Source organism: Anarrhichthys ocellatus, unplaced genomic scaffold (genome assembly GCF_004355925.1).
Source record: "Anarrhichthys ocellatus isolate YVR2014 unplaced genomic scaffold, GSC_Weel_1.0 scaffold124, whole genome shotgun sequence".
In the NCBI taxonomy this organism is placed as follows: domain Eukaryota; kingdom Metazoa; phylum Chordata; class Actinopteri; order Perciformes; family Anarhichadidae; genus Anarrhichthys; species Anarrhichthys ocellatus.
In genome coordinates this window covers 474,614-497,494 of record NW_022280154.1, presented here as the reverse complement: position 1 = coordinate 497,494, position 22,881 = coordinate 474,614, and the positions used below count along the sequence as shown (strand labels likewise).

Below are 22,881 nucleotides of genomic sequence, written 5' to 3'. Positions count from 1 at the left end.
AACATGTAGGCACCGAGTGACAAACACTATTACAACATTATCATAACGACCTGTAATTCCATACTGTTAGTGGGAGGTAAAATTATGATTTGATGTCAATCAGTCAACATAATTTTGTCAAAATAAATATTTTCTAATGGCTTGTCTCTTTTTGTATAAAAGCTGGGGGAATAGCGTCTTCAGGTAAAGAATAATAAACGTCCACGGACTTTAGCCTAATATTTAGTTACATGCTGATTGAGAAACACACTTGAATCTTAGAATTGTTCTTCAATCCAACAATAAGTCGTTCCTTCCTCACGTCTGCAGAACAAGGAGTCAGTGAAAATCATATCCACTTGCTCTACGTGTAGTGAAGGTGCAGTAGTGGATAGCCTTATCCTTTGGTATCCTCGCTCCTATCCCATGTCTTATCAGCCCCACAGGGAGAGCAGGGATTAACAAGTCTTGGAGAGAAGTGCAGTGCAGTGGTGGAAGATTAATACCTTGTAAATTCCACTCTTATCTGGTTTCTAGCTTTGTATTAGATCTAGAGTTTGAATTGTGTTTGATTTATGCTGATGCCAACTCGGTCAAGTGGGAGAGAGGAGAGTGTTTACAACGGAGAAACTGGAAGACCCCCCCCCCCCCCCCCCCCAAAAGGGCTAAATCACCGTTATATCACGTACTGGTCAATTTTGAGATTCTGGGCTATTTTTGCTTCTTCTTTCAGACTAGTGTGAAGCAAACCTTTTCAACAATACACATTTAGGAGTTTGTTTTTTAACTACTTTGTCTATTTGCATCCATAGATTTCTCCTAAATTCACCAAAAGTTACCATGACATAATGCCTCATTTGCATATTTAAACATCACATTTCAGAAAACTTGCAGTACAAACAAAAGAATGGTCTTAATGTGAGTAATCAACGGGGAAGTTTCATGGTGATATCTATTATTATATTTTAGATATAACAGTTATAAGATAACTGGTTTTGATGGAGAATTAGGGAGTTGAAAAAGAAGATAAAAGTTGAGAAGTGAAGATGTAGAAGATATAAAAGGAGAAGTGGGGAAAAAGCCAGTTTGAAAGATTGAGATGTCAACGTTTCTTAGCCAAGCAGAGACGAAAGCTTTTTCCTTTTCACTCACAGGGCTTTAACCAACAATGCTCTAATGAAACTGCACTATGAATACAATGGGCCCTCATGATGGGTCCAAAAATAAGTGCACTCAAGTGCGAGTACTTCGGTGCAGGTGCTCGGTGAGTCAGTTGAAGTGAAACATTGTTGTTAGCAGTTTGCACTTGAGGTGCCGCCGCCCTGCCATCATAAACTTTGGTATTCAGTTCAAGTCACAATGGATACCAGGTCTCCACCATGTTAGCGAGTTTCCACCGCATATCTAGCGAAAGGTTCAAGGTTGACGGTTCATGTTGTCATTCTGCAACACAGGGTTGCACAAGGGAATGTAAGTTATAGTATGATTGAGTACGGAGGATGAGGTGAGGAGTCTGAGGAAAGAAGCTGCTCTGTGGTCTGCTGGTACGGCAGTGAATGCTGGTGGGTATTGTCTTTAGTCTCCTTCAGGCTCTGCGCAGGCACCTCACCTCACTGATACCCCTGATGCTTGATAGATGGTCACCAATGAAGGTTTTAATCAGCTGCTGCAGAGCCCTCCTGTCCTGGGCTGCGCACAGACCACGTCAGTTTGTAATATGTCCAGTCTGAACACTTTCTATTGCTCCTCTGTAAAAGGACTTGGAACAGAATTTTGACCTTTTTAAGTTTCCTTAACAAATACCAAAACTGTTCACTTGCTCCAGCTCAGCTTCATTGATTTAGCCGGCGGTTTTGCGGCTTTGCCTCCTTTTTCTTCTGAAATCAATAATCGCCTCCTTGGTTTTGCTGATGTTGAGCAGTAGGTTGTTCTCTGAAAGGTCAATTATATTTCATTATTCTTTTATTGTGCATCAGTGGTGCAGTTAATATTGAAGACTTTACATGTGGACTTGACGACACCTTTCTCCTGAGGGATACCAAATAAGTGTGTTATGTTTATGACAGCTGCAATAGCGGGTTGTTGGGTATGAATATAACTTCATACAATAGTGACGTTGGAGATCAACACCCACTGTGACTGAAAATGGAAATGATCATTTACTCCTACCTCTTCTTACAGTTGGACCATTACAAATTGGAATACTACAATTAGTTTTCCCTGTGTGATCACATGTCTAACCCTAGACGGTACAATACAAGAAAACAAGGGGAGCATGAGAATCTAGTACAGCCTCACCAAACTGCTCGAGTCAGATGTAAATTTTAGTCTTGTTTTTGTCGAGCAGCGGTTCAAAGGAATAACTGTTGCCAAGTGGTCGCTGTGTGGAATAGAGAAGAATTCATTGTTTCATTTGAGAATGTGATTTAAGACCCTTTGGTGGTGCTTTTAAAAAGACGGAATGTTAAACGAGACCAAGATCTACAAACTGACCTTAATCATAATTTATTTATCCGGGGAGGTTGACTGAGTTGGCAGCTGGCCACTACACCCACGGCATCTACTGTGAGACACTGAACAGCCTCTCGATGAGTGTGAAGACCGTCCTGGTTTACCAGAGGTCAAAGAAAAAGATAAAGCCCAACGCAGCACTTAGCCCATTATCCCACGCACCTTTCTCAGCCTGTGGACCTGAGCAGTCATCTTCTAGTCTTCAAACCTTAGACTACCACCTGTTTCATACTTCTTCTATGAATCTATAAAGCAAGGGATTTATGTCCATCCGGTGTGAGCGTACGTTGACATGTCCTTTGCATATCTCATATCTCTTTTTCATCCAATTTACTTCACACTTGGCGGGTGTATTGCTTGGGGACCAAGGGATGTGTTGAATATGGTGCAATTTGAACATGGATGGATTTACCAACCAGACGGCAACCTCTGTTTCTGTCGAGTGAAGTCAAAGCTTCATGTGTTAAAGCTGCATTCTCTCTAGTGTCCACCAGGGGGCGACTCCTCTGGTTGTATAGAAGTCTATGAGAAAATGACTCTACTTCTCTCTTGATTTATTACCTCAGTAAACATTGTGAACATGAGTTTATGGTCTCAATCTCTAGTTTCAAGTCACTCCTCCGCATTCCAAACACGGTCACTTCTGTGACAGCCGTAATCCAAGATGGCGACATCGAAATCGTCAAATGTAAGGCTTCAAAACATCAGTCCACAAACCAACGGATGACGTCACGATGACTACGTCCACTTCTTATATCCAGTCTGTTGTAGCAACGTTTCAACCAAACTCTTCTTCACCTCCCTGGAGGCATGAAGCCGTGAGTGGCTGCAGGCGGCAATACTGAGCCGAGCGATCGACCCGCTGCTACGAACGAAGGCTCCAAACACGCGCTTTAGTTTTTGGAAGATGTTTCTTTACTCTTAACAATAATCATTACCTGTCTCTGAAATCATAATTTTTCCTTTCTGCATTCAACTCCATTCCTCATCCGTGTCAGTTATTGACAAATGAATAAACCTTTATAACCTGATTTGCTACTTTGAACTGAAAAACTCTTTCCTGGCTTGTGCAGTCGGTGTTCCTGTCAGCAGGTGATACCCCCCCGAGGCCTGTCGCCTGTGGGCGTCAACACCGGCTGCAGTGTGAATGTCAAGACCCCGGTGGTAAGAGTGGGAGAAGAGCCGACATGGTGTATACTCATAACATTCATGAATTAACCTGCAGTCTCTGCTTACCATCCTTTATCACATTTGAAAGTCATTTTCGTTAACATAACATTCAGTCTTTCAGACTAGTGAACATAAAACATTTATTTTACTACTTTGTCTTCTTTTGTCTGTAGATTTCTCCTAAACTCACTAAAAGTTACCATTAGATAATGCCTCGTGTGCACATTTGAACATAAGATTAGAGAAACCTTGTCATACATACAATACTGCTCTTAATGTGAGTGATGAAGTGGTGAAGTTTCATGGTGATATCTATTAGTCAACATTCTGTTCTTTACACTATTCACCTGTCGTGTCTCCCCTTAAAGCCCAAAACACACAGGTACAGCACAAGCTACCGTTCGGATACGATGGCTCTCTTTTGATGCTCTTCATATTTGTTGTTTCTCTGCTGTATTCTTTGGCTGCTGCTGCTGCAGTGTTTCCCCGGTGTTCAACTCTTCACCTGTTCAGCAGCAGCTCTGCGTTGTGATAGTCCCACCTTCATCCCTCTCAGTCAGATGTTCAAGCTCCCGTCTCGACACTTCTAACCCAACACTTGTCACTCATGTCGAGGAGCTGACGTCCTGAAAAGCGCGCAGCCTGAGGCACCGACCCGAACCGGAGCTCCAGGAGGAAAATGTATGTTTTATTTCATTTGAGAGATTCACACAAGATCTCCAATGCCCTTGCACGAGTACCTCAGCGAAGTGGAAATAAAAGTCTGTTCTGTCTGGATCTCAATGATTATGACCATTGACCAACGGACACAGCGACATACTCGAACAGCAGCAACTGGCAAAAGTCAACTGCTTGTTAGTGAACGATGGAAACGCCTCTGTAGCAACAGAACACAGCGCAACACTTGTCCTACCCCATATCATACCACCTAAGTAATGTCAGAGCGCTATAAATAACTGACCTGCATCACTCTAACCCACGCCATGCCAACTATCCAAGTTGATCTCCTGCAGTTTGGAGAGCGGTCGACTCCGGATGCATCTCGTTAGCGCGGCCCACCGGAGGCCTGTGCTACTTCAAACACCTCCGTGCTGCTGCTGAGCGTGCTGCCTGCTGCCAGCTATAAATAGAAAGCAATCTGCAACCCCACCTAATGAGCACAATCCACTTCAGACCAGACTGTCAACAACCAGCCACTGTGTGTGTGTGTGTGTGTGTGTGTGTGTGTGTGTGTGTGTGTAAAGATACCGCTGACCATGCGGTTTTGATCATGGGTCTGCTGCAAATCACTACTCTGCCAAGGATTGTGTGCATTAGCTTTCTGCTATCTGTTGTTGCTAAATATAGACGAAGCAAATTTCGGAGTTGCCTCGGCAGAATGATGGCAGAACGACAAGAAAAGTGCCCTCTCACTCCCTCTCTCTCTCACTCCCTCTCTCTCTCACTCCCTCTCTCTCTCTCTCCCCCTCTCTCTCTCTCACTCCCTCTCTCTCTCTCACTCCCTCTCTCTCTCTCTCTCTCTCACTCTCTCTCTCACTCCCTCTCTCTCACTCTCCCTCTCACTCTCTCACTCCCTCTCTCTCTCACTCCCTCTCACTCTCCCTCTCACTCTCTCTCTCTCACTCCCTCTCTCTCTCACTCCCTCCCTCTCTCTCTCTCTCTCTCTCTCTCTCTCTCTCTCTCTCTCTCTCTCTCTCTCTCCCTCTCTCTCTCTCTCTCTCTCTCTCTCTCTCTCTCTCTCTCTCTCTCTCTCTCTCTCTCTCTCTCTCTCTCTCTCTAGGAGCGTGCATACTGTATGTGTAACTATAGCAGTATGGTGCGTAGCCTACCGCACGCTGTTTGCATTAAGATGTAAATGTATTGTGTGTTTACATGCAGTGTAGTCGGTACTGTGCATAACTACAGTGAAACTTCAGAAAGGAGTTGTGTGATTATGTAAATCGTTCATGAATACGGGACAGCTTACTTACATTTTCTAGTTAGCATTTGGAGACAAATTACTGAATTTATAATCATCAGTTTTTGTGACTTTAAAGCTGCTGTGAGAAAGTTTCATTTAGTGTTGGTTCTGTTGGTCCCTGTGGACTAAAGCGGTAGTGTTTCTGAGCACATTTAGAAAACTTCTCATGTTACTGCAGCAGGGTCTGACAGTCTGCCCCTCTCAGTCCTGGTTCTGGTTCTCCCGTGCCTCCCTTCCCTACAGCGGGTCCAGCGATACGTCCTGGGTCTCCAGCAGCGTGGTGTCGGTGTTGACTCCCAGACAGGAGAAGCTCTGCTCCTGGAGGAGGAGGAGGAGGAGGAGGAGGAGGAGGAGGAGGAGGAGACGCTGCTGGTGCCATGAGCTGAGCTCTCCTCCTCCCTCCGGAGCTCCAACTGCAGGTCCAAGGCTGCGGTGAAGCCTGATCTGGGTCTGTCCACGGTGGACTGGTCTCTGCTGGAGGATCTGGGTCTGTCCACAGTGGACTGGTCTCTGCTGGAGGACCTGGGTCTGTCCACGGTGGACCGGTCTCTGCTGGAGGATCTGGGTCTGTCCAAGGTGGACCGGTCTCTGCTGGAGGATCTGGGTCTGTCCACGGTGGACCGGTCTCTGCTGGAGGATCTGGGTCTGTCCACGGTGGACCGGTCTCTGCTGGAGTCTGAGCTGAAGGAGGTTCTGGTGAACCTGCATGAGTTCATCTGGTTTCACCAGAATCTGACCCGGTGGCTCCAATGACGAGCTTTAAGAATAACTCTATAGAAACAGACCATCTTCTCTCTGATGGTCTCTTTACTGATGGAGGTCTGATAGAGGATCAGGACTACACTGAGACTGGTTCATATAGAGGATCAGGACTACACTGAGACTGGGATCAGGACTAAGCTGAGACTGGTTCATATAGAGGATCAGGACTAGACTGAGACTGGTTCATATAGAGGATCAGGACTAGACTGAGACTGATTACTAGTCACTTTAAATTTGCAGATAAAGAGTTAATTCATTATGATGAACGTTTATGTTGAGATTTGATATTGTACAGCAGTCCTAACTTTGGTGTTTTTCTGAAAATAAAATGAGTTATGATGAAGGTTGAGGTGACATAGTGGAGATGTTTTATTGTTCCTGAGTAAGTTTCTTCTCTGATAAAAAAATAATTACGATGTTTTTTATTCAAATTGATTCCTATCCCCATTACATGTTCTTCATTTAAAACACAATGTCTTCCATATCCTCCCCATGTTCTCACACTCTAATATGATGAAGGATAACCTAATGAATATGTAAGACTGTTCTGATTCTCAATATAAATAAAAAGCAGCTGCTTTAATGTGATGACCCCAGCTTCCTGGCAGTAAACTGGTTGGTGCCATTGCACAGCTCTCTTTTCCATTTCTGATCCGTTCAGTATGTTTTATAAGCATCTCCCAAACAGCACGATGCTTGTTTCTCACTCAAACTGAGCCCGGCAGGCTTCCGTATCTTTAATTAACAAATGCTTCCCCTTCATCTCGCTTTGGACAAACACACTCTTCATTACATCCTGAATGGATAATGCAATCCGAAGTTAGCTATTCAGGCTGATGATTACCGAATATTAGATTCTCCCGGCAATCCTGCTGACTTACAGATCTGCAGTGTTCATTTCTCTCTAGTTATTATGTAGTAAGCACACGTGATTCAATAAGCAGTTAGATATGTTTGTCTGGAGGCTGATGGATGTCAATGGTGAACTGTAATTTCACAGATCCGAAATAAAGTAACTGTGACGATGTCAGCAGCTGTGGCGGGTACGCGAACGACGCACACTTGTCCCTGTTTATCCTTGTAATGCTGGTGTGACGCACACAAAATGTATGGTCACATTTTTGTTATTAGATTCATATTTGAACGAATTTCTGTGATTTGCCTATCATAATTAAACTTCCTTTAGAAGTGTATTTTTATCTATGCCCAGTAGGTGGCAGTGGAGCGCTGTCGATCTGCCTCGCGACCAGAGATTTGTCGGTGCGTGTTCAGCGTCTTCTCATAGCTTGAGAGGACACTGAAGCGAGAAGCCACAGCGTTTGCCTGTTTCATTTATTTCCTGTTTTTCTCAGGCTAGTAACATGAAAAGTGCACAAAAGACACATGAATTCAGGACCAATGTGTACGTAACATTTGTATCGAGTATTTTGTGTTTTTTATGTAGTTGTTTGATCGCTACTGACTGTTAAGACTGACTGTTGAGTGCTAGCTAAGCTAATAGTAGCCCTGTGTTACATCCCTTGTTTTTATCTGGCTCCTACACAATGAACTTTTTCTGTATGATGAAATGAATCGACTCTTTATGTTCTGTTAGGTCGATTCACACTAAATATGTTAATTAATGTGACTGTAATATGTATATAAGTGTTTTGAATGTTTGTTAGCATTTGTTAGCTGTTCGCTGTACTGGTGACGCACCGCCGCCATTTGGAAGAGTGTCTGTCTCACGTACGCCACAGTGGCTGTGGGCATATTGCCAAAGTGCAGTTAGGAAGGGTTTTAGCCCAAGAGACAACAGATATGTTGTTCAAACATGTAATAATAGTAGTGTAACCTTTGTTATTTTGTTTATTACAACTTAATGTATTTTTCCTGTGTTTTGAAATGAAGAAACATATACAGAAGACTGTTTTCACTTAAAGAAGTGTAAAAATAAAGATAGCTTGAGAGGACACTGAAGCGAGAAGCCACAGCGTTTGCCTGTTTCATTTATTTCCTGTTTTTCTCAGGCACAAAATCTGTGATCAGGCCCATTCATGCTGGGACCTGTAACACTGGCTTTGGCCATAATGTCTATGAAACACTTCAGACACTCGGTCTGTATTTTCACAGCATTGTCAAGAGTTGTATGGAAGCCATGAGAGGAGAGTAATATAAATAGTCTAATCTAAATAGTTTTGTCTCCTGTGTTTATGACTTAGTAACAAGTGAAAGAGGTTGGGCAGGTGAATTGTATTTATTATTTTATTTCTTTGGTCGGGATCTTTTGTCTGTTGTTGTAATACCAATGTTGGCCACAAGAGGCGGACGTGCACCACTAACCCACGTTTTCTAAATAGGACTCTAAAGTTCATGTTTTCTTCCAGGTTTTAGTTTAAACTCGATACATGTACCTTGTGCTCATAGTAAAGGGATACATGTTTGTTTGATACCAAGGTTTTGTGGATATTTCTTCATTATTCATATTAGACGGATTTGTACACCAATGCTGGAGGACATTGGTGTCCTCCAGCATTGTCAGTTGAAGGTACTTAAACGTTTCTGTAGCGTACCGAGGTCTGCCTGAGGCATCTTTCTGCTTTTTCTTTCTGACAAATTAGTTTCATCTCATCTCTTTGCATTTAATGATTATCTGATCAGCTCTCTCTCTCTCTCTCTCTCTCTCTCTCTCTCTCTCTCTCTCTCTCTCAGCGTGGATCGCATTTCAAACTTACACTATTTAAAGCAATCGTGGCTCAACAGCTGCAGATCAGTGGAGCTGAGCCGCCTACTAAGAGTGACACACTGGGGGCCGAGCCACACATCTGTCGCACCGGAGAGTTCGTCACGACAGAAGGCCTGTCAGTCCAGCTGACACATGCTGTCACCGCTTCAAGGGGAAAGAAAATTATAGAGATCAATGAAGGAAGAGGCTCATCCTGAACAGCTACATATCTATTATTGACAGGGCAGGGGGTCATCGTGCCTCATCTGATTCCTGCTCTTGACATTTAAAGTGGTAATCTGTGAGATTTTCTCTTCTTTTGATCCCGGTAACATTTCATTAAGTCGCAACAGATCACCTGCCAATCAAATAGCGTCACTTCAAATTATTCTTTTTTGACGATGGGTTGGTCGGTCAAAAGTTGTTTTGTTAAGATGCCTCCACAATTAGCGGATGGACCGCCATGAAAATAGGTACGTTATTTATGTTCCCAGCAGTATAAATGTTGATACTTTTCATCGACTTCCATCATCAAGTCAAAAGTTCATCCTGTTCATAGTTAGATTTATGACTAAATATCTGCAACATGAATGCCCATTAGCCTCACCTGTACTTTGTAATCAGTGCTAATCAGCAGATATTAACATGCTAAACCTCACGGAGTCTTCAGTCAGAACACATCACCAGACACACAGTGTCCAATTCAATTAATAAGGAAATGAGTTAATGATAATGATTCCTTAATAAAAACCAGCCTGAAAATGAAGGAAATCTGAAACCATTGCATGAGAGTCAATGGAGCAGAGCCAGATGGTTGTCTGACGGTGCTCTGAGACTGCAAATGCTCCGCTCTGATTGGCCAGTCTGTGTTTGAAGGGCCGATTAACATAGTGAAGGACAAAGATCTGCATGAAATAAATCAGATCGCGTCCAATTATTACACTTGTGAATTACCTCCGAGAGCCAGCGCTGTATTGAAGATACTCAACATGGTTGCACTCAACAGAGAGCGTCACAGTTACCTCGGGGTGACATCAGCACATCGTTTTGACCAGCAGCTAGAAATAGTAGTCACGGGACTGAATCCCAGTTCAACCAATGTGTGCATAGTCTTCTAACTACTGTTGATTCATTTCCAATAATAAATCTGCACGGATCAGCAACCTCACAGATGTTACAATACGTCCCGTATGGTGGATGCAAACCTCCGATTGTTCAGCGGCCCGACGACGCAAACTACGACGCTCTGGGTTCCCCTCTAGCGTCAGTCTTTATGACGTGTCCGGGAGCAAGTTAGGGAAGCGTGTCAGTTTCATTCTTGTCACATGCATGTTGTCTTTTCAAAATAAACTTCTATGTTCACAGGAAACATACATATTCTGCTTGTGACATGCTGTGTATTTTCCAATACAATCTCATAGGAAGGCGTGTAAATAGTACGACATTTCCTCGTGTCATTGTCAGGAATTTTAGGCTTTTTGCACGTCATATTCCGCCATGGGGTAAACGTTTTTGCACATGTTATACTAAGTCACTTGTTCAGAGTGTAGCTTATTCATTTGCATTTACAATGCAGTCAGTACAGACTAGTTTGCATACGAATTACACGCAAAAAGTAAAAACGGCTTTCTTATGGCACTCAAAGGGAAAATGCATGTTTAGTTTAGGCTTAGGAGAAGATTGTGATTTGGGTTAAAATTAGTATGTTTGTTACATCATAAGTATGCTTGAGTTCACTTTACTTTTGTTACGTAACTTGCGTACTTACGTACTTAAGTTACGTAACAAAAGTAGTGTAAAGTAAGTCAAAGTCGACTATACACGGAACACGAACAGCGGTCTCCTGGGTGAAAGTCTGTGTTGGTTTTACCCAATTCGCCACCCTGTCCTCCTCCCTAAACGGACCCTCTGGCTCTTTATACTGTGTCAGTCGGTCTGACCATATAATAATGAAGCTGATGGATTTCCATTGGAGTTAGTTGAAAGTCTGGTGCGTCTTATATGGACACTAAAGGGTGCCTCTGCCACCAAGTGTCGGTATTTGAAGAGAGCAGGTTTCTGGACGAACTGCAGTCCTGACTCTGTGTCAGGCAGGTGTGTGTCCTATTCAGGCTTCGGGCTGTGCCTCCATAGAACACATAACAATAAGAATAATTACCTTGAGTTTGTTCCTCCTCAGATCGTCTGCCAGTCGTCAGCGATGAAAGCCTGCAATAAACAGAACAGCAGCTGAATAAAGCGTCAGTGTCGTCCTCTGAAGGAAAGGGGGGCAGGTCCCTGCATGACACAAAACGGTGAGTGGAGGATAATTAGAAGAGAGTGTCCCTGATTGGTGCATTTGTCATCATCAAAGAGAGCTAAGTAGGATACGATGCAGATGGGCAGGCTTTACTCGGAGGAACAAACACTAGACACAATCACAGAGCGAGCACATGAAAATGTTACTCTGCTGTGAGGATGTTCTCACATGTGAACCAGCAGCTTTAAGCATTCTAGCTAAACAGCCCGATGTTGTTCGTTATCAGGAAGATGTCGGTTCATGCTGAGAGAAGTCGAGGTGGTGCGAGTGTTAAGAAAAATCAGCCCGTGACGTACAGACCATCGGTTGGACTCCGAGGCATGCTGGGAAGCTTCGGGACATCCGTTACTTTTCCTAACTAAACAAGCACCATCAGACCGCTCAGCGTGGGACTGCAGCAGCAACGAGCTGCTCCCCAGTATGAATCAATGTAATGGGATCAGCGTGACACGGAGCACAAGGGTGGAAGAAAAAAAAGGCTCAATACACTTTGCTTGTCGTCCTGTTCTGTACATTATTTGGGATTAACGGAGGCTTAAGAGGCTGAAATGTTTCTTTAAAGTATTAGATTTGTCTCGGGGTGGATTTGGCTGTCAGAGATGTTAGTTGTAGGTGTTGTGAAAGCATGAAGTCGCTGATCAGGGTGCTGGTTCTACAGCTGCTCAGGCCGGTGAATTACAAACCCACTGGAGGGGACAGATGAGCTGTAGTGTAGTGGCCTTATGTCCTCGTTTGTTGGCAGTTCAAACATTTAAAAACTACTTTTAGCACTTATGTAAGTGTAACGTTTATGTCACTTGGGTTGTAATCAGTGAGAGCAGATGACCTCTCATTTTAATAATTAAATATAATAAAGCTGTGAAGCTGTCATATGGTTTTGAAAGCAGTCCATAAACACAGAACTTGCAAACTATGGATCGGTGTTCAAAGACTCTTGATGTTGTTTTCATATGTATTTCCCTTATTTTAAGCCCAACCATGACGTTTTTCCAAAAGTTATAAAAATATAACTGCCGCAGTTTCACAGTAGCGACGTTGCGTTCAATGACTTGCAAGGGCGACAGCTTCGGTCCAAGTCTACTTCAGCTGCTGCACTAACAAACAGGAAATACAAAGAGGGCCATAGAGAAAGTTTATGTTGTCAGGTTTGAAAAGGACTACAGCAGTCAAGTGTATTCGCTCCAAACTACTTCATGGAAACACGCCTAATCCAAAAATATTTTTCCGCAACATCTCAAAAGTTCACTTAAAATTAGCCTGACAACTGAGTGGAAACACAGCTAACGACATGTCACACGTGAAAGCAGTGTCAGTATCAGAACAAGTATGAGTTAGCTGGAAACAACTAAATTGTCCTCTGATCACGAAGATTGGCTGCTTGCTGTAACTCGTATTTATTTTGCTCTGTCTCCTACAAAATCACCTTCCAATACCGCTAAACTGCATCACAACACAGGGCACAAACAGCCCCCTCCTGGCTGAAAGCCCTGCATTTTCTCAACCAGACAGACTCTTTTGAAACACATTTGTGTGACATCAAATGTAATCCAACGAAATACGGTTCCCTTAAAAACTTAATTCTTCAGTTTAGTTGTACGGAAACATCATTTTTTAGTAGCCTGGGCTGCTAGAAGCCAATGTGAGTAGAATGTGCATCTGCTAAATGAGATAATCCGAGCCAAAGCTTTAAACCCTTTCATCTTCATTCATCTCCGTCAGACTGTGGATTAACCAGCAGAACGTCTGCTCTGTCATTCACTTTTCAATTGTTCAATTTGGTAAATTCATCATTTCGTCAGTTCATTCACATAAACTGACGGATCACTGCTTCCAGGAGAAGCTAAAGACGTAACAGAGAGTCACGGTGAGTCACTTGTTGATGGTAAACACTCATAGCGAGTGCATGTTTGTCCACTCGAGTTGTCGTCCTGAAGGGTTTAGCCTCGGAAGAAGAACTCCTTAGAGAGGGACGCTGAGAACAGATGAGCCGTCAGTCAACAGCCGTCCGTCAGGCTGTCCATCAGGTAGACTGAGTGGAAGTAAATGCTGAGTTCATTCGTCTTCACTGGACTCAGACGTGAGTTCAACATGCAGGCGACTTGAGCAAAACATAAGATGAATGGAGAGGCACCACCCACACACACACACACACACACACACACACACACACACACACTCCTTTTCTCCAGACCTTTAACTGTAGTACCTGCTGAAGTACTGCTCACATTGTCAGGTGCTCTATTACAATTACTGCCATAGTATTTTGACCTTGATAAAGTCACTTGAGTGAGACTAATCAAGACTGTGAGTTGTTAGTGAGTGTGTGTGTGTGTGTGTGTTGCTTTGCTTCTACTTCAAACCTTAAAGAGGAAGACATTTTTGGAAAGTGAGGACATTTTGAGGACTTCTTCAAAGTGCTGCCTGAGGCAAACCACTTGTTTGGAGTACTGGGTAGAGCTGGGTTAAGGACACCATGTTACTCTTTTGCAGCTGTGTGCACACCTTGACATGTAGAAAGAAATGTTTGAACAAAATGTTTACCATGTCATGTGTGAGTTCAGGTTTTTGATATCTAATATTCGTAACAAAATGATGACATGTAGTTTCCAGCAGTGACTCATGCTGTAATACCAGTAAATAGAGCAAAACCAAAAAAAAAAAAAGCAAAAAAATGTTTTCACCTCCTGCACGACAGTCTCTCATGTCGTTTGAGGACATTCTGTCTGTAAAGTCAAGTTATGTGAGTTTAACAACAGATCCTGTGTTGTGATCCCGAACAAGAAAAATAAACCTGCCATGAGGAGAACTTGTTCCACAGTGTTTAGAACCATAGAACTGGCAACTATTTCTTAGGGGAACACACTTGACTCTTCTTGCCGATTGTATTGTAACCTCTGTGCTGAACAAGTCAAACAACTAAATGCTGAACTGCTATTCTGAAGGAGCCTGCAGCTGAAAGAGAGATAATTTCCCCCAGCAGGAGGGGAAACAGCTGAGGCAGTCAGGCGGCGGCTGAGGTGTGGAGTAGCTCATCCCGGTAAGACGATGCTTTAGATCATAGCCTGTTATCCACAGTCCAAAGGACGCCCTACTGCTCCGTCACACACCACCACTCCAGGTACTGCTGCCACCGAATTCCTTTCAAGAGCAATCCCTCCATCTATAAAAGACTAGACGGCAGGAAAAAAGAAGAAAGATGACAAAGTTTCTTTCTTTTATTTTCTCAAAGTCTTTGGGAAGGACAAGTCAGGGAACTCTGTGGAGCTACGGGTTTATTTATCTGCTCAAATAAGGCGATGAAAAATGAAAAGAAGTGTGATGAGAATATAAAATGAGCTCGTCTCAGTGACAACAAACTAATGAAAGCTGAACTGCAGAAATGACACCAGGTATCAAGAACTAAAGGAAAACAAATCAAAGCGTAGTGAATATTTAGAACAGCCGAACAGGCGTAGCAGAGCTTGAGGTAAATCCGTAAAGGACACATTCAAAGCAGCACCTGTGCAATATGATGCAATACAACACCTTAAAGGGGCAAAATCCAAGATCTGGAGCATTTTGATTGCCTCTCAAACGGCTCCCGGCATGTCGACAGGGAGCCTGCGGCTCACAGCTAATGGTGCTAACGGTGCTAACGGTGCAAACTACGGGAAAAGCGCTGAGAGAGCTAACCGTTTAGGCTGCTGTGAAAGCTATCAATCGAAACCGGGTGAGGACCAAACGACCAAACCAGGACCGCCTGAAAAGGTGGGTCTCTTCTGCTTTCAAGCGGACTCTGGTGTGTTTCATTTGTAGTTTGAGAAAAAACAAACCAACGGAAAAGATTTTCTGACAGCAGATAAGGGATTTTAGCATCATTTCAGAGGCTAAATACTACAGGTGTGAAAGCAGCTTTAGGGAGAAAGGGAATACATATCTCATTTATTGCAGGGTTGTCGCACTACGTAGCATTATGTTATGCAGAGCTTTGAATTTTTATCTTTTAGGTCTTTTCCATTTAGTTCAGTTATCGATGGGGACATGTGTCCCTCTATGTAGACAGAGCGTCCATAAATCTTAATGCATGAAGCAGATTGTCTCTTTATTGATGGCGATCCTGCCGTAGACTCTAATTATGTAAATCACTGACCTGTTTTCAAACCAAATTCAGCATTAAGCAAATTTGACGAGACCACTTTAGCCCATTATTTATCCCCAGCACGGTGTGAAATGTGAAAATTACAAGCGCTGTTAAGGTTCGATTAAAGTCTATAATTGATTCATGAAACATGTGGTTAACAGCTTTGTAACATGAACTGAAATGTTTATGTTGTGCTTCCAAATGTGTTTTAATTGATTAGCAATATCTAATGCCAATAGCTTGAAAAAAACAGCTGCTCATTCAGCTCGGTTTGCTCAACGAGAAGAACATTCGGGTTTGTTAGGGGCAGGGACAACTTGGTGTCGAGGGTAAAAGTGTTATCTGATGATATGGCGCAAAACCAAAAGAAAACAGACATCACCGTGAAGAAGACATTTACACAAAGGCGCCAACAAAAATGTCTATCTGGAGAAAATGTGGAAAGACGACAAGATTCAGGATTGAAGAAACTGCAAGAAACCGTTAATGACCAAAATATGAGTCGGCTACAAGACAGCGGTTTAATCCACGCCATGTCCTGCCTCCTGCTCGCTAACTAAAGGGAGTGCTTCCAGTAGGTTAGAACGCGTCTGACACGGACAATCTCCTGAAGTGTGCTTCATGTGTGAAAGGGCATCTCTGGAAAAGATCCGGACCTGATATTTTTGGACATTGTCTGCAGTTCATAGAAGAAAGGGGCTTATGTAAACTCAGCAGAAGTGGAGGTTGCCGCCTGGCTAAAGCACACACCGTTGTCCTTTTTCTTAGTTCGACGCTGATCATCCCTGAAACAGGTTGTTTTCACTCCCTTAGGTGTTGTTAAAGCTGACCCTATGAAAATGAATGAGCTCACGTAGTTATCCCACAAAGTCAAAAGAATGTGTCTGGAAGTATAAAGACCACAAAAGACAACCACACAAAGGTGGAAGGCCAGACTGTAGTCATGTAACGTATCTGTAAGTAAGATATCCCCTGGAAACCTTTTTGACGCGATAAACTGGAGAACAATGTGTGTAAGTGACATTTTTCACCATGTAACCTTCAAATTGTTTATACCCACAGCATGTAATCTACTTTTCAGATTTAGTGCGTTTTATGAAAAGGGTCTCTCCTGTGTCGGCGTCTCTTATCCGTATCAACAGTATCCTTCAGAGTTTGCTGAGTGTTTGCAATAAGAAAGACAGACTATGTGACTTTGCCGTAAACAAGTGAAACAGGTTTTGAGACCTCCCACCGAGCCCAACATCACATGGATACCAGAAGATGACTCCTACTGTGTCAAACCCATAAACTGCTGAACCCCCCACTGAGCGATGGGTTTATGTCATCCTTCACTGAGCCATCGACACACGCACTATTTCTATCGCTCTACTCCTCACAATCTTCCTGCAATATTCATCTCTGAACCATAATCCGGTGGCGCATTCAAACATCTAACTAGCACTTTACTTGATTTGATGAGCAAATTCTCTGTGATGAACAGCCGGCTCTGTCAAATGAGATGCTTTACAGCTTCATTAGCATTTAGCTTTAGCTTTCTACAGATTTCATTTTAAATCAGTTGCCTTTTTATCTTCCCCCACGCACCTACCTAAAATGTTGAAAATGAAGTTCTGCTATAAATGGTTGAACTGTCGTTGCCTTGGACCTGGTGATTGTATGGTGCGATTTCCATCTGCTGTACCGTTCACACTAGTGCTGCAACGGATCATAAGACTCACGCTTCGGATTGTATCACGGATCGCACCAGCACAAAATAAAAAAGGAAGCGTATGTAACTTTTAGAGATCTCCAATAAGGCTTTTATGTCGCCGGTAGCAGTTGCGATCATTGATGATCCATATTGGCAGATACAGATCGTTTTTTGTTGTTTTGTTTTGTTATAGCAGCTGGTCTACAAGGATCCAGACCACCAAAAACAGCTCATAATTCATCTCTAATATCTATTTTATGTTGCTGTGAAAACATCTCCTTTAAACAACTGGATAATTTTCACTGAACAGAGCCTGAACGCATCATATTTAACTTAATGGAACCTGCATCTGTTAGCCGGTAGCAGTGTTGCTAACGTTAGCAGCTCTCCTGTCAATTTCAACAGGATTTGTTGTACACAGAGTAACATTATCAGGGATCGGTGACGAGAAAGCATGAATGCTGATGTTCTGATCACATATTTTACTGAATATTGCAGGATAACGATCGTCATTAAAACTGTATTTCACACTGTCATGGTTAAAGTGTGTAATTAATCCGCGGTTCACGTGCTTGCCAAACAGCAAGGGGTTGTTTTTTTTTTTTACGGGACGTGCTGGAGACATTATCAGGCCTGTGTTTGATGCACCGTGTCCATCATATTTCAAACACCGATCAACAGATGTATTTGGTTCAGCAGCAACGTGGAAAGCAGTAACATAGCATTCTTCTGCCGCTGCCCTGAAGAAACAGAGTCGCCATGTGGACACAGCTTTATACCCTTTCTTTCCAAAACTATGACTCAGGAGATCACATTTTATAAAAGTGGCTCACAAACAACTTGTCCACCCCCCCCAACAGAGCGAGAGGAGAAAAGCTGTGGCAGGTACAGAGTCAGTGAGTGTGTCGAGAAGCGAGGTAATGACTGTAATTCAACTTCACTTCCCGGGTAAGTGAGTGAGAGTGAAAGTTTACAGCTCGAATCAATGAGAGCGGGCAACAAGGGAGGCTGACACAACTCACGGGTCAATGCGAGACACAGAGAGGGAGGAAGTGGGGAGGAAGAATGAGAGAGAGAGACGACCGGAGCAGCAGGTTTGATTTGAAGTTGCACATTTGACGAAGCATCGAGGCGGAACGATGAAAAAATACATGCTTCTTTATTTCTTATCCCCAAGAAGCCAGCAAAGTCATTTGTTTCCTTGAGAAAGCAAAGGATCACATGTGAGTCACCACCTGTCATGCCCCCCTACAATACACACACACACACACACACACACACACACACACACACACACACACATCAGCCAAACGCACACAAACATTAATCACTGCTGCAGTCTGGAGGGGAAGCCAGCGGTGTATTTCCCTCGGGGGCAGCAGTCCTTCTGCTGTTTCAGCTCAGCACCCTCGCTGAGTAAATGTAGCTTCTCACCCCGAGACACGAAGAGTCCACCGAGTGTTTCGTTTGTTTGAATAGCGGTGGTATCGTTGCGTCGCTGCGCGGTGTCAAATGTATCGTAGCAGAAACGCAGGATGTGTCCGGATGTAGTAAAATAAGATGAAAGAGCAAAAAAAAGGTTGGTCTTCAAACTGTAATATTTAAGGTTTAATGAAAGGAAGCTACCATATTTGGAATGCGGAGGAGTGACGTAAAGATGCCGTACACAGCTCTGGTAGCAGCAGTGACCTGTCAATCACGTGTAGCCCCGCCCTAAAGCATCCCCTGCTCTATGGTCTGTTTGACTCTAAATGGACCATAATGTACTAAATGAACATCATGCTGTATTGAAGAAGACTTGAAACTAGAGATTGAGACCATAAACTCATGTTTACAATGTTTACTGAGGTAATAAATCAAGAGAGAAGTAGAGTCATTTTCTCATAGACTTCTATACAACCAGAGGAGTCGCCCCCTGGTGGACACTAGAGAGAATGCAACAACATGGCGACGACCGTAATCCAAGATGGCAACGGCAAAATTGCAGAACTCCAGGCTTCATAACATCAGTCCACAAACCAGTGAGTGAGGTCACGATGACTACATCCACTTCTTATATACAGACTCTTCTCAGCCCTGATAATCAAAGTCCTCAGCCTCTTTTCTCCGTCCGCTGGTCCCACTGCTCTCCTTTGAGGTTACACAGCACATTGAACCCCACAGGCTCTGGCATTCATTTTCCTATTTTGTTTTTCACCTCATTTACCATCCTTCCTCTCCGTTTTCCTCATTTCTTCCCTCCTCCTCTTCTTTCCCCATTAAGCTCTTGCTGCAACATGCAGGTCTAGATGTAAAGTCAGCACACAACCCCGTCCATTAACTTGACCTTCACTTCTCTTTCTTTTGCTCCTTGAATAACTTCTCTCCTCACGTATTACTTAAATACTTGCGTTGATAGAAAAAAAATGCTGCTTCGAGCTTGTACGAGGAAGTTACATAGGTCATATCTTCCTCTCTAATATCGATTTCATATTGCTGTGAAAACGTCTCCTTCAGACTGTATTTACAAGATTACCTGTGAACACGTCACGATGATGTTAAAAGTTACCTTTGCCACTGCATGCAGCTGCTCAGTGGCCCACAATGAAGAGCGAGGAAGACTGTGTTTGTGAAGGTGAGGCGGAGCTTAAACAGAGCAGTAAACAAAATATACATAATTTTTTTTCTTCATATTTTGATGAGCTGTCATATTTCCAATCTTTCTCTCATCCTCCCTTTCGGTAAGAAAAAAAAGACTCCAATATTGCTCCTTCTTATCATCTTTCACTCCTCATTACACTGCGCTCCCATCCACACTAAACCCGTGTCTGGGTGCCGGGCCAACGCGTTGCTTTCAGTGAAATTTGCGACATATTTTACAGCAGGCAGCCACGGGGCCATAAATCATCTTCTGGCAGTCCAGATGTACGAGTGCGCTCACGCGCTACGATGCCGCTCGGGCGTATTTGTTGTTGCCCACAACCAGCGATCCAAAAGGTCAGGCCTGTCAGAAGCTGTGTGCCTTTAGCGGCGCCATCAACACCCGTCTGGAGTATTTCCAGTCATCGCATTCAGAGAAAGGCTCAGAGAGAGTGTCACTCGTTAAGTTTAATAGTGATTGTGTTCACACTAGAAGAACAAAAAATGAGTTGACACTTTCAATTACAGCCACTGCATTTCATAATTACAGTCTAATTAGAGAGTGAGAGGATAGAGTCTGGAGCAACGACAGACTACATGACATCGCCCTGGTCCATCAGCAGTGATGAGGCTGATTCCACATGTGTTGTGTTGGAGGCAGCCCAAAGTGTAGAGAGAGGGGAGGGGGGGGTGAAAAACAGAGTCTGTCCTCAGTGTAAACTGAGTAACAATGGACCTCATGGAGGAACATGTTCATGTTCTTATCTTAACATAGCAAACTCTCATAACACGGGATAACTGTGTAATCGACCCGCGTAAACATGATGAATGCCATAACATATAAATGGGCATAATTAAAGCCCCATTAATACCACACAAAGCTGCACGCCGTTCCCCATATATCCTCTACTGAAGTCCTGCATTCAGAGATCCATGAAGGACAGTCTGTCCTGCTGAAGACAGGAAATGGTGACGAATAACAAAGTGCTATTATTATTGAATCAAGAAGAAATGGTTCCACATGGACAACGTCTCGACACATTAACGTGATCAATGAGTGCAACGGCAGGGGGGTGAAATAATGTAAGATGGTCATATGGATATTGTAGTGTTATACGATGGCATCAATAGACAGTTTAAATCAATGGGGACATTGTTAGGCTGCATGAATACATTTAGAATGATGTTGATCATTCAAATTGCAGAGTCAAACAGCTGTGATTCACTTTAAGGAACTTATCCAGGTGGTATCGGAATGAGATGCCCAACGCTTAAACCCACCAGAGCAGCAGGATAACCTCCCTGGACCTTCGTCTACCCGTGCTGTTCGTTTGGATATCAGATGATGGATGAAGTGGTGTGTACATGTGACAGACTGTGTCAGCATTAGTTTATGGCTGCGTTTTTTTTTTCCACAAACGTGTCCCCGCCCTCCCTACTGGGACCGAGATCAACTGTCAAGTAAAGCGGAAGTGTGTGAGCTCTGAGTACACAACTCAGCCGGAGACATCTAGACAGACAGGTTAAGAACCAGCAGACTCCACCACAGCCTTCTACCTCAAGAAAACGTGTCAAAAAGCGAGGCAGCTTTCTCAGCGAGTACCTCGCATCTCTTCCCTTTCCAGGATAAACCAGGTTTGTAGGGACAGCACAGACGGATCACACTGAAGGCTGTGCTATGAATATTTCCCTCCCCTCGCAGTTTGGTGTCTCTGCGACCCGACGAAAACACACAAAAAAAAACAACTGCTATGAATTCAGATAAGTACCCGGCTACTGTAGCATCCTACAGAGGTGTGTGTGTCTGTCTGTCAAATTCTGAGTGGAGCTGCCGACTCCAATCATAAGAGATGATAGATGGGGAGAGAACTCTTCTAGCAACCGCTGAACTGCTTAACTTGTCACAACAAACAAACCTGTTTGTACGAGAGCTTCTTGCTCTCAAGATGATGTTTCCATACAACTAAACTGCCCCCTAAGCTAATCTCTGTGAACAGATTCTGCATCTACTTCTGGTTTCAGTCTGAGTCAGAGTAGTATTGACCAATCACCGTTGAGCAGGCTTTAGTTGACTGTCCACGTTGAGAGCAAAAGGGGCTCGCAAGTGTCACTAAAACGTCTTTTAAAAGCTTACTTATGCACCTCAGTTTTCACTATTCAAACTGCAAAACATTCACAATTATGAATAGTGAGAGACGATTTCATGCCGTAAATGACGCAGCCAGTCAGAGCAGCAACCGGTTGTGTGAAGCGAGCCCCCCCCCCCCGATTGCCACCGAGAATTTCGCTCACAGTGCATCTGAAGGTGAACCACCTTTGACTATTTCTCTCCTCATAAATGGTACAGATGAAGTTTTTTTCCGCTGCACCATAATATAAGAACATTTCATGATATAAGAACATTTCATGATATAAGAACATTTCATGATATAAGAACATTTCTGTCTGAGACAAACTTTGGTACTCAATTAGTTCCACAAACCCGGCTTGCGTATAATTCCTCTAAATAACCACTTCCGTCCGTATTAATTAGGATTTGGTCGATGAACCCAGACAGATAACTTCTCTGCGCATTGTTCGTCTGTGAGCTCAATAAGCCTCTCATGTAACGTTTATTTTCATTGCACACAGCTCCTTATGTGTGATGTGAGTCAGCAGGTTTTTTTGAGCGGTAGTTTTACGACACCCTTTTAATTGCACTACAGTCAACCTCCTTCAGGGGTTCAAACATGTGACCCGTTGGTGTTTTTCTAGGTCTGTTTCGTCAGCGCTGTCAGATGTTGAGTGATCGCTATCCAAGAAATGGAGAGCGCCAGACATTGCTTTGCTTCAAAATTGCTCAAAATGCAATTCCATCATCCTCGAGAAAAGAACGTCTGAGGAATGAAGGAAAAGAAGAAACGTTCTGGGAAGCTGCTTCATTTTTCATTGGCCCCGTTTTTTTATTGATTTTTCTTCCCACCAAAAAACCTTCTCCGTCTCGTCTGTGTGAATGTGTGGGTTTCTCTCTGAATAACCTCTCTCTCTCTCTCTCTCTCTCTCTCTCTCTCTCTCTCTCTCTCTC

General features: G+C 43.4%; 1 protein-coding gene across 2 annotated transcripts in view; it reads right to left on the bottom strand.

The window, feature by feature from the left end:
* Nucleotides 1-22,881, bottom strand: part of LOC116399690 (protein phosphatase 1 regulatory subunit 29-like) — a 197,707-nt gene that overhangs the window by 53,164 nt on the left and 121,662 nt on the right. For both annotated transcript variants that reach the window (XM_031877026.1, XM_031877027.1), the window contains one exon: nucleotides 11,245-11,294. The gene's annotated coding sequence lies outside the window, so the exon portion shown is untranslated. The remainder of the gene's footprint in view (nucleotides 1-11,244; nucleotides 11,295-22,881) is intronic.